The following is a 19,482-nucleotide window of genomic DNA, read 5'->3' on the forward strand; positions in this document are numbered from 1 at the left end:
AGGACATAATCCTTCTTCCCAGCTTGTAAGATTAGCTTAAGATTACGAGCCCAGTCTACAAAGTTGCTTCCATCATCTTTCAACTTAGCTTTCTCTAGGAACGTATTAAAATTCAGGGTGACTGTCGCGTGAGCCGTGATCTACAACACAAATATATTCAAAGTGGACTTAGACTATGTTCAATATAATTAGAGTTTAACTTAATCAAATTATTCGCTAAACTCCCACTCAAAAAGTACATCTCTCTAGTCATTTGAGTGGTTCATGATCCACCTACACTAGCTCAAGTCCGATCATCACGTGAGTTGAGCATAGTTTCAGTGGTAAGCATCCATATGCTAATCATATCATCTATATGATTCATGATCGACCTTTCAGTCTCATGTGTTCTGAGGCCATGTCTGCACATGCTAGGCTCGTCAAGCTTAACCCGAGTGTTCCGCGTGCGCAACTGTTTTGCACCCGTTGTATGTGAACGTTGAGTCTATCACACCCAATCATCACGTGGTGTCTCGAAACGACGAACTGTAGCAACGGTGCACAGTCAGGGAGAACACAATTTCGTCTTGAAATTTTAGTGAGAGATCACCTCATAATGCTACCATTGTTCTAAGCAAAATAAGGTGCATAAAAGGATTAACATCACATGCAATTCATAAGTGACATGATATGGCCATCATCATGTGCTCCTTGATCTCCATCACCAAAGCACCGGCACGATATTCTTGTCCCCGGCGCCACACCATGATCTCCATGAACGTGTCGCCATCGGGGTTGTCGTGCTACTCATGCTATTACTACTAAAGCTACATCCTAGCAAAATAGTAAACGCATCTGCAAGCACAAACGTTAGTATAAAGGCAACCCTATGGCTCCTGCCGGTTGCCGTACCATCGACGTGCAAGTCGATATTATCTATTACAACATGATCATCTCATACATCCAATATATCACATCACATCGTTGGCCATAACACATCACAAGCATACCCTGCAAAAACAAGTTAGACGTCCTCTAATTTTGTTGTTGCATGTTTTACGTGGTGACCATGGGTATCTAGTAGGATCGCATCTTACTTACGCAAACACCACAACGGAGATATATGAGTTGCTATTTAACCTCATCCAAGGACCTCCTCGGTCAAATACGATTCAACTAAAGTTGGAGAAACTGACACTTGCCATCCAACAATACCGCGGAATCAAGAAAAGACTAAGGAGGGCAGCAAAACGCACATCACCGCACACAAAAACTTTTGTGTTCTACTCGAGAAGACATCTACGCATGAACCTAGCTCATGATGCCACTGATGGGGAACGTCGCATGGGAAACAAAAATTTTCCTACGCGCACGAAGACCTATCATGGTGATGTCCATCTACGAGAGGGGATGTGTGATCTACGTACCCTTGTAGACCGTACAGCAGAAGCGTTAGTGAACGCGGTTGATGTAGTGGAACGTCCTCACGTCCCTCGATCCGCCCCGCGAACCGTCCCGTGATCAGTCCCTCGATCCGCCCCGCGAACCGTCCCGCGATCAGTCCCACGATCTAGTGCCGACCGGACGGCACCTCCGCATTCAGCACACGTACAGCTCGACGATGATCTCAGCCTTCTTGATCCAGCAAGAGAGACGAAGAGGTAGAAGAGTTCTCCGGCAGCATGACGGCGCTCCGGAGGTTGGTGATGATCTTGTCTCAGCAGGGCTCCGCCCGAGCTTCGTAGAAACGCGATCTAGAGGAAAAACTGTGGAGGTATGTGGTCGGGCTGCCGTGGAAAAGTCGTCTCAAATCAGCCCTAAAACCTCCGTATATATAGGTGGGAGAGGGGGAGCTCCAAGGGGGTCGGCCGAGCCAAGGGGGGAAGGTCTCCCCCCCCCAAACCGAGTCCTACTTGGTTTGGTGGGTGGAGTCCTTCTTTCCTTTCCCACCTCCTCCTTTTTTTCTTTTCTCTTTGATTTTCTTCCTATGTCGCATAGGGCCTTCTTGGGCTGTCCCACCAGCCCACTAAGGGCTGGTGTGCCACCCCCAAGGCCTATGGGCTTCCCCGGGGTGGGTTGCCCCCCCGGTGAACTCCCGGAACCCATTCGTCATTCCCGGTACATTCCCGGTAACTCCGAAAACCTTCCGGTAATCAAATGAGGTCATCCTATATATCAATCTTCGTTTCCGGACCATTCCGGAAACCCTCGTGACGTCTGTGATCTCATCCGGGACTCCGAACAACATTCGGTAACCAACCATATAACTCAAATACGCATAAAACAACGTCGAACCTTAAGTGTGCAGACCTTGCGGGTTCGAGAACTATGTAAACATGACCCGAGAGACTCCTCAGTCAATATCCAATAGCGGGACCTGGATTCCCATATTGGATCCTACATATTCTATGAAGATCTTATCGTTTGAACCTCAGTGCCAAGGATTCATATAATCCCGTATGTCATTCCCTTTGTCCTTCGGTATGTTACTTGCCCGAGATTTGATCGTCAGTATCCGCATACCTATTTCAATCTCGTTTACCGGCAAGTCTCTTTACTCGTTCCATAATACAAGATCCCGCAACTTACACTAAGTCACATTGCTTGCAAGGCTTGTGTGTGATGTTGTATTACCGAGTGGGCCCCGAGATACCTCTCCGTCACACGGAGTGACAAATCCCAGTCTTGATCCATACTAACTCAACGAACACCTTTGGAGATACCTGTAGAGCATCTTTATAGTCACCCAGTTATGTTGCGACGTTTGATTTACACAAAGTAATCCTCCGGTGTTAGTGAGTTATATGATCTCATGGTCATAGGAACAAATACTTGACACGCAGAAAACAGTAGCAACAAAATGACACGATCAACATGCTACGTCTATTAGTTTGGGTCTAGTCCATCACGTGATTCTCCTAATGACGTGATCCAGTTATCAAGCAACAACACCTTGTTCATAATCAGAAGACACTGACTATCTTTGATCAACTGGCTAGCCAACTAGAGGCTTGCTAGGGACAGTGTTTTGTCTATGTATCCACACATGTAAATGAGTCTTCATTCAATACAATTATAGCATGGATAATAAACGATTATCTTGATACAGGAATTATAATAATAACTATATTTTATTGCCTCTAGGGAATAATTCCAACAGGCGGAGGCGCGAGAGCCCCTCCGAGATTGGATCTCTCTCTCTATGTCCTTCTATTTCTGCGCTCCTAGATTCTGCGTTTCACCGTTTCTTAAATTCCCGGAGATCCGTAACTCCGATTGGGCTGAAATGTTAACACGATTTTCTTCCGGATATTATCTTTCTTGCGGCTAAAGAAGGGCTACAACCGCCTTAAGGAGTGGCTACAAGCCTGCCTGTCGCGGGCCCACCCCCTGGCCGCGGCGACAGGGCTTGTGGGCACTCCGTGCATCGCCTCGCGTTGATTCTTCTTCCCCAAAATCATAAATATTCCAAAAAAAATCCCCGTAAGTTTTTATTACGTTCGAACTTCGTTTGGTATGGATATTCTACGAAACAAAAAACATGCAACAAACAGGAACTGGCACTCGGCACTGGATCAGTATGTTAGCCCCCAAAAATAGTATTAAAAGTTGACAAAAGTATATGAAAGTTGTAGAATATTGGCATGAAACAATCAAAAATTATAGATACGACGGAGACGTATCAGCATCCCCGAGCTTAATTCCTGCTCGTCCTCGAGTATGTAAATGACAAAAAAGATAATTTTTGATGTGGAATGCTACCTAGCATAATCTTGATCATATAATCTAATCATGGCCTGAATACGAAAACATGAGTGATTCGAAGCAATAGTCTATCATTTTACATAAAGACAATAATATTTCAAGCATACTAACAAAGCAATCATTTCTTCTCAAAATATCATGGCCAAAGAAAGTTATCCCTACAAAATCATATAGTCTGGCTATGCTCCATCTTCCCCACACAACGTATTTAAATCATGCACAACCCCGGTTTTAGCCAGGCAATTGTTTCATACTTTAGTGTTCTCAAACTTTTTCAACTTTCATGCAATACATGAGTGTGAGCCATGGACATAACACTATAGGTGGAATAGAATATGGTGGTTGTGGAGAAGACAAAAAGGAGGAGATAATCTCACATCAACTATGTGTATCAACGGGCTATGGAGATGCCCATCAATAGATATCAATGTGAGTGAGTAGGGATTGCCATGCAACGGGTGCACTAGAGCTTATAAGTGTATGAAAGCTCACAAAATAAACTAGTGGGTGTGCACCCAACTTGCTTGCTCACGAAGACCTAGGGCAATTTTGAGGAAGCCCATCATTGGAATATACAAGCCAAGTTATATAATGAAGATTTCCTACTAGTGTATGGAGGTGACAACATAGGAGGCTCTGTGTCATGAAGATCATAGTGCTATTTGAAGCACAAGTGTGGAAAGAGGATAGTAGCAATTGTCCCTTCTCTCTTTTCTCTCATTTTTTGTGGGCTCTTTGGCCTCTTTTTTATTTTTATTTTTTTATTTTGGTGGGCATCTTTGGCCTCTTTTTTGTAAATGGGCTTCGCTGGCCTCTTTTATTTCCTCACATGGGACAATGCTCTATTAATAATGATCATCACACTTACAACTCAATACTTAGAGCAATGATGACTCTATATGAAATGCCTTCGGTAGTGTATCGTGACAATGATCTAGCACAACAATGACATAAAAAATGGACAAGCCATGGAAACATCATGCTAGCTATCATACGATCATGCAATGGCAATATGGAAGTGGTGGCACATGTCATGAGACGGAACGGTGGTAGTTGCATGGCAATATATCTCGGAATGGCTATAAAAATGCCATAATAGGTAGGTATGGTCGCTGTTTTGAGGAAGGCTGTATGGTGGGTGTAATGCACCGGTGAAAGTTGCGCTGTACTAGAGAGGCTAGCAATGGTGGAAGGGTGAGAGTCCGTATAATCCATGGACTCAACATTAGTCATAAAGAACTCACATACTTATTGCCAAAGTCTATTAGTCATCGAAACAAGGTACTACACGCATGCTCCTAGGGGAAAGGTTAGTAGGAGTTAACCATCGCGCGATCCCGACCTCCACACAAAGGATGACAAGCAATAAATAAATCATGCTCTGACTTCATCACATAACGGTTCACCATACGTGCATGCTACGGAAATCACAAACCTTAACACAAGTATTTCTATGAATACACAATTAATCACTAGCATGACTCTAATATCACATATTCATGTCGCAAAACTATTGCAAGGAATCAAACATATCATATTCAGTGATCTACAAGTTTTATGTAGGATTTTATGACTAACCATGTGAATGGCCAACTCCTGTTTACTCTCTAAATAGGTATAAGTGAAGCATGAGAGTTTAATTCTTTCTACAAAAGATATGCCCCGCTCTAACAAATATAAGTGAAGCAAAAGAGCATTCTACGAATGGCGGTTTTCTATGTGTAGGGAAACAGGCAATCCAAACTTAAAATGATATAAGTGAAGCACATGAAGCATTCTATAAAGCCAACAAAGGACTATCTCATACCAGCATGGTGCAAAAAAGAAAAAGGAAAAATAAACACAAAAGACGCTCCAAGCATTTGCACATATCATGTGACGAATTAAAATATAGCTCCGAGTAAAATTACCGATAGATTGTAGACGAAAGAGGGGATGCCTTCCGGGGCATCCCCAAGCTTAGACGTTTGAGTCTTCCTTGAATATTACCTTGGGGTGCCTCGGGCATCCCCAAGGTTAGGCTCTTGCCTCTCCTTATGCCTTCATCCATCGCGCTCTCACCCAAAACTTGAAAACTTCAATCACACAAAACTCAACAAAACTTCGTGAGATCCGTTAATATAATAAAATAAATCACCACTTCAATTACTGTTGTGAACTCATTCTAAATTCATATTAGCATTATATCTACTGCAATCGAACTTCATCATGGTTCATACCCCCTGATACTACCCATAGATTCATCAAAATAAGAGAACAATGCATAGAAAACAGAATTTGTCAAAACAGAACAGTCTGTAGCAATCTGTATATTCCGTATAACTCTGATATCTCAAAAAATCTGAAAATTTATGAAAGTATGGAAAATTCGCATATAAATCAGAATAAGAAATAATCAACTCAAAATCTCTTCCAGAATAAAAATGAAAATTAATTGTGTGAGCACAAAGTTTCTGTCTTTTCTCAGCGTGATCAAACAACTATCACCCAAACTAATCGTAAAGGCTTTGCTTGGCACATTATTTTTCAAATTCAAAGGAATTGTACAAGGGGATAATTATTTTTGTGAGAAACTTCCATGAAAAATTCTACATTGTTCCCATGAGCATGAACACAAGTGTTCAAGGTCGACCCTCACTTCCGCAATGCATCACCTTTCAATCGCTTTTCTTTTTGAAAAAGTTTTGAGTTCCCCTCTATTTTTTGTTTGTTTTTAAACTAAATAAAAGCACTCAACAGAAATAAATGACTCTCTAAAACTTCCAGGTTGTCTCCCAGGCAACGCTTTCTTTAAAGCCATTAAGCTAGGCATAAAGTGCTCAAGTAATGGATCCACCCGGATCCCAAGGTATATCAAAGCCAATTTTAATTAGCAATGATTTGCAATTTAGTAGTGAGCACAAGGTAACATATGTCATGCAATGACGAAGTCTAACTCTCTTCCTATGCATTGGCATGACATAAAAGAACAATTCATGCACACCAAGTAAAGGCCAATACATAGCATAAGCAGTTTCTTGCAATTTTATCGTATTGGAAACATAGAGAGGTGGAGATGTAGTTCCTCTCTCATAATAATTGCAAGTAGGAGCAGCAAGCACATGCATATTATATTCATCAAAATCATCATGTGTAACATAAGGTACTATAGCTAGCTCATCTTCATAAGCATCATTCATATTGGCATCATGGCCACAAGCATAACAAGCATCAAGTTCATCAAAAAGGGATATTTCAAACGAATCCAAGGGATCATAGCATTCATCCTTCGGTAAGAACGAAGGGAAATTAAATAATGTATGAGTAGAAGAGTTACTCTCATTAGAAGGTGGACACGGGTAGCTAGTCCGCTCTTCCTCCTTTTGTTCTTCGCTCTCCTCTTCATCTTTTTCATCTAATGAGCTCACAATTTCAGCATTTTCTTCTTCCATAGTTTCCTGCAAAATAATAGTCTCTTCTTGGGCAGCATAGGATTTCTCCTTAAATCGGTCAATATGGGCATTATATTCATAATTAGTATAACAATAACAAAGCATAGCCAAATTTTCAGATCGGTAAGGAGCATCATCATTATCATCACACCTTTCAAACAGATCGCGTGTCTCCAACGTTGGGTGCAGCATGCGCGAGCGCGTCAGATCGCGTCCTCTCAAGTGGCAGTTTTGGAGTCTGTTGTGGTTGCCCCACGTTCCCAGTGCTCGGGCTCGGTTCCGACTGAGCTCCCTTCCGAGTACACGGGTTGCGGGCCTGCAGCAGAAGTACACATGGCCAACACCCATGAAGATCCCCGTCAGGCCAGCCGGAGCGAGCGCGAAATCGGTGAAGCATCCGGTGCACGCCGTCCGCCTCGTCGTTCTGCCAGTCGGCACACCCGACGGAGCAACGGGGAGTTGTTCCGCACACTTCTCCTCAACTTGGATGCGGCTGCCAAGATCGCCGATTCCCTCCAGCCGACTGATTCAGAGGCAGGAAGGGGAATCGAGCAGATCCGTACTCTGTTGCACACGGCGCAGCAGCAGAATTCGGCAGTCTCCCAGTCGCACAATAGGATCTACAATAGTTCCGTCCATGCAAACACACATCGGTCGGTTCACAACCCTGGTTCCCATCGGCACCACAGGGGTGGCAGCCGTTCCATGATCCGTGAAGATCGCCGCCGCTCGCGCACCCCTCCACGGGGTGGGCCCTATGGGTCCCGACATCTTGATGATCGTCGTTCGGTCGGCGACACTTACGACCCAAGACCCGACGCAAGAGGGCGAATCGCCCAGCGAAGAGTCGACAGGGGTCGAGCCCACCGCGATGGGCACGATCTGGATCGTCCAAGTGGCAGCAGGACCGTCGTGTCCGGCCCCGAGTGTTTTAGTCGAGCCATCCGCTCGGCTGACATCCCGCCCAACTTCCAATTGGCAGCGGGAATCGGTAAATTTACGGGGGAATCCAAGCCTGAAACATGGCTAGACGACTACCGAGTGGCAGTCCAGATCGGAGGAGGGGACGACCATGTCGCTATGAAGCACCTCCCTCTAATGCTCGACGGCTCGGCGCGAGCTTGGCTGAACCAGTTGGCCCCCTCAAGCATTTACAGTTGGGCAGATCTGGCCCGAGTGTTCGTCAGGACCTTCGAAGGGACGTGCAAATACCCTGCAGGCCTTGTGGAGCTTCAACACTCTGTCCAGAAGCCGAATGAGCCCTTGCGGGACTTCATCCAGCGATGGACAACTCTCTACCACATGGTGAAGAACGTCACCAAGCATCAAGCGGTCTGCGCATTCAAGGCAGGCGTACGGTACAGGGAGCTGTACCTAAAGTTCGGCCGAACAAGCGACATCTCCATGAGCAAGATGATGGAGATAGCGGCTCGCTATGCAAATGGCGAGGAAGAGGACCGCATCCGGAGTGGAAAACACAAGACAGTCGGCGATGCTGACGGAGGTAACACTCGGAAGCAAAAACAGAAAGTTCTGCCCACACCGCAGGCAGAAGCTGCAGCTGTGACCAACGCCAAGTTCAAGGGCAGAGGTAAAGCGCAGTCTGCCCCTAAGAAGAAGCCATTCAACAATCCCATCCTGGACCAGCCTTGTCCGGTTCACACGAAGATGGAAGAAGAAGGTAACCCCATATATGCGAAGCACACCACTCGATAGTGTCGTCTCCTGATCCAGGGATTCAGCAAAGGGCAACCGAGTGTGAAGAATCCTGAACAAGATGAGGAGGACAAGGAGGATCCGTTCCCCCAAGTCCATGCAACCCTCATGATTTTTGCTGACGTCAAAAGCAAGAGTCGACTGAAGTTGGTGAACAGAGAGGTCAACATGGCCGTTCCGACTGCTCCCAAGTTCCTTAAATGGTCTCAGACTGCGATCACTTTTAATCAGTCAGATCATCCAACGCATGTCCCCACCCTAGGAAGACAGGCTCTGGTCGTCGACCCGGTGGTGGAAGGAGTCCGACTGCGCAAAGTCCTCATGGACGGCGGTAGCGGACTAAACATCATGTACGCTGACACTCTCAAGGGAATGGGCATTCCGATGTCCAGACTCAGCGAGAGCAGTATGTAGTTCCACGGAGTCGTCCCTAGACGAAAGGCCAAGTCACTCGGCCAGATAGTGTTGGACGTCATCTTCGGCTCCGACAAGAACTTTCGCAAGGAGAGGCTCACATTTGAGGTGGTGAATTTCCAGAGCGCTTACCACGCAATTCTGGGCCGCCCGGGATATGTGAGTTTCAAAGCACATCCATGCTATGTGTACTTGAAGCTGAAGATGCCCGGCCCAAAAGGAGTTATCACCATCACGGGCAACCGCCAGTGAGCCGAGGAGTGTCTGCAGGAGGGATCAAGAATCGTTGACCAGCAGATGGCGGTATTCGAGCTCGATGAATACAAGAAGACAGTTGACCCTGCCGACCTGATGCACTCAAAGAAACCAGTTTCTGAGTCCGCGTTCCAGTGGGCGGGAGAGATGAAGAAGGTCAGCATCCACCCGACAGACGACTCTGCCGCCCCGACGAACATCTCCACCACCCTCGATCCTAAATAGGAAGCCGAGCTCACCCAATTCCTCCGTGAGAACTCGGACATCTTCGCATGGAAACCATCTGACATGTCGGGTGTACCCAGGGAGTTGGCTGAGCACCGACTGCATGTGGATCCCGCCGCTCGGCCTGTCCGAGAGCGCCTGCGCCGGTCTGCCGCGCACAAGAGGAAGGCAATCGGAGAAGAGGAGGCCAAGCTGTTGGCTGCCAACTTCATTCGCGAGGTTCACCACTCCAAGTGGCTCGCCAATGTCGTCATGGTACCCAAGAAGGACAAGTCACTCCGAATGTGCATTGACTTCAAGCATCTCAATAAGGTATGCCCGAAAGACCATTTTCCGCTCCCCCGCATAGATCAAATTGTCGATTCGACTGCGGGATGCGAGCGTTTGTCATTTCTTGATGCCTATTCGGGCTATCATCAGATCCGTCTGTATGGTCCCGATGAGTTGAAAACAGCCTTCATCACCCCGTTTGGGTGCTTCTGCTACATCACTATGCCTTTCGGTCTGAAGAATGCAGGAGCTACCTTTATGCGCATGATCCAAAAATGTCTCCTCGACCAGATCGGTCGCAATGTGGAGGCATACATGGATGATATCGTAGTCAAGTCACGCAAAGGTTCCGACCTGCTGACTGACTTGGCAGAAACATTCGCCAACCTTCGTAGGTACGATATCAAGCTCAACCCAGCCAAATGTTCATTCGGTGTTCCCAGCGAAAAGTTACTCGGTTTCTTCGTTTCCGAACGAGGGATCGACTTAAACCCCGAAAAGATCGGGACCATCGTCCGAATGGAGAGGCTGGTTAGAATACACGATGTTCAACGGCTCACAGGTTGCCTAGCGGCTTTGAGAAGGTTCATCAGTCGACTCGGCAAAAAAGCACTTCCTCTGTACCGACTCATGAAGAAGTCAGATACCTTCGAGTGGACAGACGAAGCTCAAGTCGCATTCGACGACCTCAAAGCCCTACTTTCCACCCAGCCGGTTCTTACTCCTCCGCTCAGTAAAGAGCCCCTTCTTCTATATATCACGGCTACAAATCAAGTCGTCAGTACTGTTCTTACAGTCGAGCGACAAGAAGAAGGCAAAGCATACAAAGTTCAGTGGCCAGTGTACTACGTCTCCGAAGTCCTGATCCCTTCCAAGCAGAGGTATCCCATTATCAAAAACTTATCTATGGGATCTATATGACTGCGAAGAAGGTGGCCCATTATTTCCAAGACCACTCGGTATCTGTCGTTTCTGATGCTCCGTTGTCGGAAATTCTCCACAGTCGAGATGCATCAGGCCGAGTGGCGAAGTGGGCAATGGAGATGCTATACTGTGACATCAAGTTCGAGGCCAAGAAAGCTATTAAGTCTCAAGCCCTGGCTGACTTTATAGCAGAATGGGTAGAACAACAGCAACCGACCCACATCTACTCGGCTCATTGGACAATGTTCTTCGATGGGTCTAAGATGTTCAATGGCTCCGGCGTTGGCGTTGTGATCATATCACCAAAAGGCGACAAGCTCAAGTACGTGCTTCAGATACACTTTGATTCCTCCAACAACGAGGCGGAGTAGGAAGCTCTCCTCTACGGATTGCGCATGGCCATCTCACTCGGCGTCCGTCGCCTGATGGTCTACGGCGATTCGGATTTGGTGGTCAACCAAGTGATGAAAGAGTGGGACGTAAGGAACCCTACCATGACAACATACTGCAATGCAGTGAGGAAGCTGGAGAAGAAGTTTCAAGGTCTAGAGCTCCATCATGTTCCGAGGCTGAAGAACCAAGCAGTTGACGAGTTGGCGAAACTCGGATCCACTCGGAGACCAGTCCCGAGTGATGTCTACCTCGAGCACCTCCATCTTCCCTCAATCAAAGAAGATCCCTTCACAGAAGAACTGGTACAACCCAAGAGCACAACAGATCCGACTGAAGTCGATGTACCTGCTGTGGTAGATCTGGTCACGGAGATTCTGGTTGTCATTCCCGATTGGACTTTGCCGATCATTGCATATATCCTAAGGCAAGAACTTCCATAAGATGAAGCCCAAGCTAGGCAAATAGTTCGCAGGTCGAAAGCATTCACTGTCATTGACAGTCAATTGTACAAGGAGAGTGTTTCAGGCGTTCTTCAACGCTGCATTTCCCCGGAGGAAGGACAGTTGATCTTAGAGGATATTAACTCGGGAACCTGCGGTCATCACGCTTCTTCAAGAGCAATTGTCGCCAAGGCATTCAGAGCCGGTTTCTTTTGGTTGCAGGCCAACGAGATGGCTAAAGATATGGTCGAACGATGTGAAGGCTGTCAGTTCTACTCCAACAAATCCCACAAGCCAACATCTGTATTAAAGGCGATCCCACTTATGTGGCCATTTGCAGTTTGGGGATTAGACACAGTCGGACCATTCAAGACAGGCCAAGGAGGCTACACACATCTGTTGGTGGCAGTCGACAAGTTTACAAAATGGATAGAAGCTAAGCCCATCAAGAAGCTCGACGCCTCAACAGCTGTCAAGTTTGTGAGGGACATCATTTCCAGATTCGGGGTACCTCATAGCATAATCACGGACAATGGGACAAACTTCGACTCGGACAGATTTAAAGGCTTCTGTGCGAGTCAGGGTATCCGAGTGGATTTTGCTTCCGTAGACATCCGCAATCCAACGGGCAAGCTGAGCGTGCGAATGGACTTATCCTTCAAGGTTTGAAGCCCCGACTCTTGCGAGAGGTAGGGCACACTGCTGGTGCATGGGTCATCGAGTTACCTTCAGTGCTTTGGGGCCTCCGCACCACTCCGAACAGATCAACGGGGCGATCACCGTTCTTCCTCGTTTATGGGGCAGAAGCGGTCCTTCCGAGTGACCTGCTTCACAATGCCCCACGAGTCGAACTCTTCTCCGAAGCTGAAGCAGAGCAAGCAAGGCAAGATGGAGTCGATCTTCTAGAGGAAGAGCGCGAGATGGCACTTACTCGCTCAACAATTTACCAGCAAGACCTGCGACGCTTTCATGCGCGTCACGTCAGGAGTCGCACATTCCAAGCTGGCTCCGGCCTGGGAAGGGCCTTTCATCATCTCCAAGGTGCTGAACAACAGAGCATACAGACTCTACAACATTCAGAGGGAGACAGACGAGCCGCGCGCATGGAACGGAGATCTCCTCAAGCGTTTTTATACGTGATCGTCGATTGAAGCAGTGTAACGAACAAGTTTTGACGAAATAATATATACAGCAGATTCAGTTTTGTGCAGATTCAGAGTTCTCCCATGGTCGCAGACTCCGGTCACAAAAAAAAACTTAGCTGCGATCCCGAATCGCCTAAGTACTAACCCCCTCCGAGTGTGCAATACACGCCGCACTCGGGGACTTAGCCGTGATCAAGAACCGCCTAAGTACTCGCCTCCTCCGAGTGTGCACTACACGTCGCACTCGGAGACTTAGTTGCGATCCGGAATCGCCTAAGTACTAACTTCCTCCGAGTGTGCACTACATGCCGCACTCGGGGACTTAGCTGTGATCAAGAATCACCTAAGCAATCACCTCCTCCGAGTGTGCACTACACGTCGCACTCGAAGACTTAGCTGCGATCCTGAATCGCCTAAGTACTAACACCCTCCGAGTGTGCACTACGTGTCACACTCGGAGACTTAGATGTGATCACGAATCACCTAAGTAATAACTTCTTCCGAGTGTGCACTACATGCCGCACTTGGAGACTTAGCTGTGATCAAGAATCACCTAAGCAATCACCTCCTCCGAGTGTGCACTACACGTTGCACTCGGAGACTTAGATGTGATCACGAATCACCTAAGTAATAACTTCCTCCGAGTGTGCACTACGCGCCACACTCGGAGACTTAGATGTGATCACGAATCACCTAAGTAATAACTTCCTCCGAGTGTGCACTACATGCCGCACTCGGGGACTTAGCTGTGATCAAGAATCACCTAAGCAATCACCTCCTCCGAGTGTGCACTACACGTCGCACTCGGAGACTTAGCTGCGATCCTGAATCGCCTAAGTACTAACACCCTCCAAGTGTGCACTACGCGTCACACTCGGAGACTCAGATGTGATCAAGAATCATCTAAGTAATATCTTCCTTCGAGTGCGCACTACGCGTTGCACTCAGAGACTTAGCTGTGATCAAGAATCACCTAAGTACTAACATCCTCCGAGTGTGCACTACGCGTCACACTCGGGGACTTAGCTGTGATCAAGAATCACCTAAGTATTAATCTTCTCCGAGTACGCACTAAGCGTTGCACTCAAAATAGTATTCAAACAAAAGACTAAATGTTTTCATTCCGATTCCAAAAGCCTAGAAACGATAGCTGACTCGGTGCGGATCAAGCTTACCCGCACCGATTTAAAAGTATGATAGCAAACAGAAGTGGCCAGAGTATCTTACAGGTATACACTCGGCATACCGAAAATAAAGTTTTATTACGCGTCAGCTGAGAATAAAGTACTTACTAGACTACTTACTCGGATATCATCGCGCAGCTCCAAGCTCCGCTGGTACAAGGCCGCAACGGAGTCATAAGCCCTCTTGGCTTCTCCAGCGATGAGCTCCACGTGCACCATGCCCCCCTTGGCCGCTCCCACCTGCTCCTCCGGAAGGCGCCGGATGCTGAATTCAGCACCCGACGAACCGGGAATCGTCGGAGGTTCTTGGGGCATCCCAAGGTCCGCCCCAGTCGGTTCCTCCCCCACCGACACCGGTTAGTCGGTGGAGGCGCTTCAGTCGGTGGAGCGTCGGCGGCAGGGGTGGCAGCAGGAGGAGCAGCCTCGGGGATAGGCTCCAGGACAGGCTCCACGGCGGGGTCGACTCTCCCCTGGTCGTCCTCGTCCAGGCGAATCGCCCCTGACAAGCCGAATGACATGACGTCTCAGAAAAAGAAAGAATGGCGCAGTCCGCGGGGATAAAACACGTGACTCTCCTGCAACACACCTGGCTGGGATGAAACGACGTTGTCCGTGTCCATGGATTCGTCCCCTTGGCGGGCCGGAGAGGTTGCAGAGGTGGCGACCCTGTCGAGTGAAATCCATTCGACTTATAAAGCAGGAGTTCACTCGGATAACAAAAAGAGACGAAAGTTAGATTCACTTACGTGGAGGTGACGGGGATAGCAACCCTCATTCGCGGCAGAGCCTTCCGAGGTTTGGGCCCACTCGGCTTGGGCGCCCTGGAAGACTGGCCTGCGGGCTCAGCGGCGGCGTCCCTGGCCCTCTTGGTGCCTCGAACACTCGGGACCGCCGGAGCGGCAGGCGGGGCACTCGACGACGCAGGAGGAGCTGAAGGGATGGCGGGCTCGTGTCGGCACTTGCTCCGATGCTCTGGCCGAGGAGGTGGCGAGTCTTGCTCTTCATCCTCTTCCTCTTCCTCGCTGTCCTCCTCCTCCGACTCCTCGCTGTCGGAGACATATTCAGCGCTCTCCATGCTGCCGTCCTGACTGCCTTCCTCCTCTTCCTCCTCCGGACTCCCGTTCGAGACGGGGGAGAACCAGTTGGTCCACGCCTGCATGAAGTTCAGTCGGAAACATTAGGCATCACACGAAGATATAAGTAAACGACTGGAATTAAGACAGTTCAATGCACTCGGCTAATGCCACTCACCTGATTCGGTGGAGGGTGGTCCGCGCTGTAAGGCTTCACTCGGCGAGCTCCTTTGGGGTTCTCACAGGGGCCCGTGATTTGGAGCACCCACGAGGTCACCCTCTCCTCGGGTACGCCCACCACGTTGGTCCGAGAGGAATCCTCGGGCCCTGTGTAGTGCCACATAGCATGGTCGCGAGCCTGCAGCGGCTGGATCCGCCGACCAAGGAAGACTTCCAGCAGGTCTATACCGGTCACCCCCCTCCTGAGGACATCCACGAGTGCCTCAACCAAAGGCTGGATGTCGTTCTTCTCGGCCTTCGAGAGCGCGAGCTGCTTAGGCGGGACGGACCGATCTAGACTAAACGGAGGCAACCCAGTCGACGCATTCGGACAGGTGATGTCCTGGCAGGAGAACCACGTCGACTGCCAGTTCCTAACTGACTCACTCAACTGGAGAGCAGGATAGCTGCTCCGACTCTTCTTCTGGAATCCTAAACCTCCGCAGAGCTGGAGGAGGTGCGTCTTATCGTCCGACTGAATAAGACGTTTGATAGTTTGGGATCAGGCGGAGAAGATGTGTTTGAACCAACCCCAATGGGGGGGCAACCAATGAAGCACTCGCACAGAACGATAAAGGCAGAAAGATGGGCGATGGCATTCGGAGGGAAGTGATGAAGTTGAGCCCCGAAGTGATTCATGATGCCTTTAAAGAAGGGATGCGGAGGCAAAGAAAAACCTCTGTGAACATGGTTGAGGAGCAGGATGCGCTCCCCCTCCCGAGGCGCTGGCTCGACCTCGTCGTCCGCCGGCAGTCTCCAGGACTTATGTACGAGCATTCCACGCTCCACCAGCTCCAGCAGATCTCCCTCCGTCACTGTAGAGGGACGGAAGTCTCCTTGGATCCACCCCGCCGGCAGTGGTCGCTGCCGCCGCTGAGCAGGCGCCGCCGCCTTGCCCTTCTTCTTCCTCGCCTCCATCTTGCTGGTCTGACCCTTGGTCATGGAGGCGACGGCGAACTCTCGAGAGGAAGGGGAAGGAGGGAGTGTTGGAGCGCTGGAGGTGGCGACGAAGACGGAGCAGGCGAGAGCGAAAGGGTCGGCGAGCGTAACGAAGAAGCCTCGCCGCCCAGAATTAAATAGGGTTCCGACTGGGTCACTGGCGGGTGGCCCCGAAACCTTATCCGCCCGACCGGCCGCGGCGATATCAGTGGAGGACTTGACAGCGCGAGAATCGAGGCGTCAGGTGCTACTCGAGTGCGCTGACGTCCTCCCCCTTGAGCGCGCGGAACCCGAAATTTGAGATCGCGGAAAATCCGCCGCTGTCAGTTGTTCGGTTGCGTCAAAAGATGCCACGGAAACACTCGGCTCCCGACAGTCGGTTTCGCAAGCACTTCCACTCGGATCGTTGGTCAGAAAAGGTAAAATGGATAGGGGCAAGCAACTCCCAAGCCGAATCTAATCCAGTCGGATCCGAACTTCAAGCACCGCTTCGTCATATCAACCCCAATCCATTTGGGGACTAATGATGGGGTCATAGTCCTAGGGTAGGGTCATAGGCCTGCCATACAGGTCCTACCCAAGGACTACCCCACACAAAGGACAAGACCCTAAGTCTACCCCGACTGGATTAAGGAATCCCCATCATCCAGTCGGCAACAGATCCTGTATCATCCAGTCGGATACTAGCATTCGGAGGTTACCAAGCTAACCGACTGGATACACTCGGTACATCATAACCTCCCTGGAGGGAAATGGTCGTACGTTTCTGGGTGCATTTATTAGCATTTAGAGCGTACGTTACCTGTAACGTATGCATTCAATCGCCACTACTCCGCCCCTGAATCAGAACCGTTGTGGAGGGCAGCACACTCTATATAAGCCGCTCTCCCCCACTGGTAAAGGGGTTAGCAAATCATTGTACTCCAGATTACACTCGGTAACAAGCTCCGAGAGCACTGAGACGTAGGGCTGTTACCTCCACCGCACAGGGGCCCGAACTCATACAACCTCGCCGTAGCTAGGACTCTGCCCATCTCATTCGTACCCTACACATCTACTGTCAGGCTTATACCCACGACACAGAGCCTCAATTTCATAAGCACCCATAAAAGCAACAAACTCTTCTATTTGATCCACATCATAGTAATCATATATACCATTAGCATAAGAAGCCAACGTTCTATGATCATTAAACTCACAAGAAAAGGGAAGGTGTAGAGCCTTCATCCTAGAGCAACAAGTAACACCATGTCTCTTGCATAGTTCCCAAGCATACCATTTCAACAAATGGATTTGATCCCATAAAAGTTTCCCTTTTTGAGTCAAGCGATAATCCCTAAAGTATCCACGTTGATCCAACGTGTATCCCATTATATAATTGAATGGTGCTTTCTCAGGATTATTAGAGAAGTGCATAATATTTTCCACATAACGAGCCTCGAGGGTTTTAGGAGGTTCCCCATCTCCATGAGTATCAAGTACACCTAATTTTTTTGGTATTTCGTGTTCCATATCCATAACTAAAGATAGAGAACAACTTAGAACAACAAATAAATCTACTTAGTGATAAAGCAAACAAGCGCACACGAGGATATTCACCCCACGCTATTGCTCCCCGGCAACGGCGCCAAAAAAAGGTCTTCATAACCAACAAGTATAGGGGATCAATTGTAGCCTTTATCGATAAGTAAGAGTGTCGAACCCAACGAGGAGCTAAAGGTAGGACACCTCAAGTTCTGTCGACCACTGATACAACTCTACGCACACTTACGTTCGCTTTACCTAGAACAAGTATGGAACTAGAAGTACTTTGTAGGAGTGAAAGGATAGGCTTGCAAGAAAGTAAAGAACACGTAAATAAAACTAGGGGCTGGTTTGATAAAGAAACAACTATGAGTGTCTAACGAGTGTGGAAAAGTGGTGGTAGGAGTTGCAGAATTGTCCCTAAGCAATTGACTATGTTACTAGATCGATAACAAGTATCATGTGGGAGAGGCCTCTGCTAGCATGTCATCCCTTACTTGGAATTCTATGCACTTATGATTGGAACTATTAGTAAGCATCCGCAACTACTAACGTTCATTAAGGTAAAACCCAACCATAGCAATAAGTTATATTGGCCCCCCTTCAATCCCATATGCATCAATTTCTATGCTAGGTTTGAAGCTTCTGTCACTCTAGCCTGCCAATACATAATTCTATCAACATACAACTAACCCTATGGTGTGATCCACGCGCGCGATCATATGATGGGCACCAAAGGACAACAACAAAACCACAAGCAAATTAAACCAATCATAGCAATTCATCAATCACCGATAGGACAACGATAATCTACTCACACATCATAGGATAGCAACACATCATTGGATAATAATATGTAGCACAAAGAACCATGTTCAAGTAGAGGGTACAGCGGGTTGCGGGAGAGTGAACCGCTGAATATAGATGGGGGAAGATGATGGAGATGTTGGTGAAGATGACGGAAGTGTTGGTGTGGATCGCCGTCACACGATGATGTCCCGGGCGGCGTTCCGGCGCCGCTGGGAGAGAGGGGGAGAGAGCCCCCCTCCTTCTTCTTCCTTGACCTCCACCCTAGATGGGAGAAGGGTTTCCCCTCTGGTCCATGGTCTCCATGGCGGCGGAGGGGCGAGAGCCCCTCCGAGATTGGATCTCTCTCTGTGTCCTTCTGTTTCTGCGCTCCCAGATTCTGCGTTTCACCGTTTATTAAATTTCCAGAGATCCGTAACTCCGATTGGGCTGAAATTTTAACACGATTTTCTTCCGGATGTTATATTTCTTGCGGCGTAAGAGGGGGCTCCAACCTCCTTAAGGAGTGGCCACAAGCCTGCCTGCCGCGGGCCCACCCCCTGGCCGCGGCGACAGGGCTTGTGGGCACTCCGTGCATCGCCTCGCGTTGATTCTTCTTCCCAAAAATCATAAATATTCCAAAAAAAAATCCCCGTAAGTTTTTATTACGTTTGGACTTCGTTTGGTATGGATATTCTGCAAAACAAAAAATATGCAACAAACAGGAACTGGCACTGGGCACTGGATCAATATGTTAGTCCCAAAAAATATTATGAAAAGTTGCCAAAAGTATATGAAAG

The sequence above is a fragment of the Hordeum vulgare genome, chromosome 4H (assembly GCF_904849725.1).
Source record: "Hordeum vulgare subsp. vulgare chromosome 4H, MorexV3_pseudomolecules_assembly, whole genome shotgun sequence".
NCBI classification, from domain to species: domain Eukaryota; kingdom Viridiplantae; phylum Streptophyta; class Magnoliopsida; order Poales; family Poaceae; genus Hordeum; species Hordeum vulgare.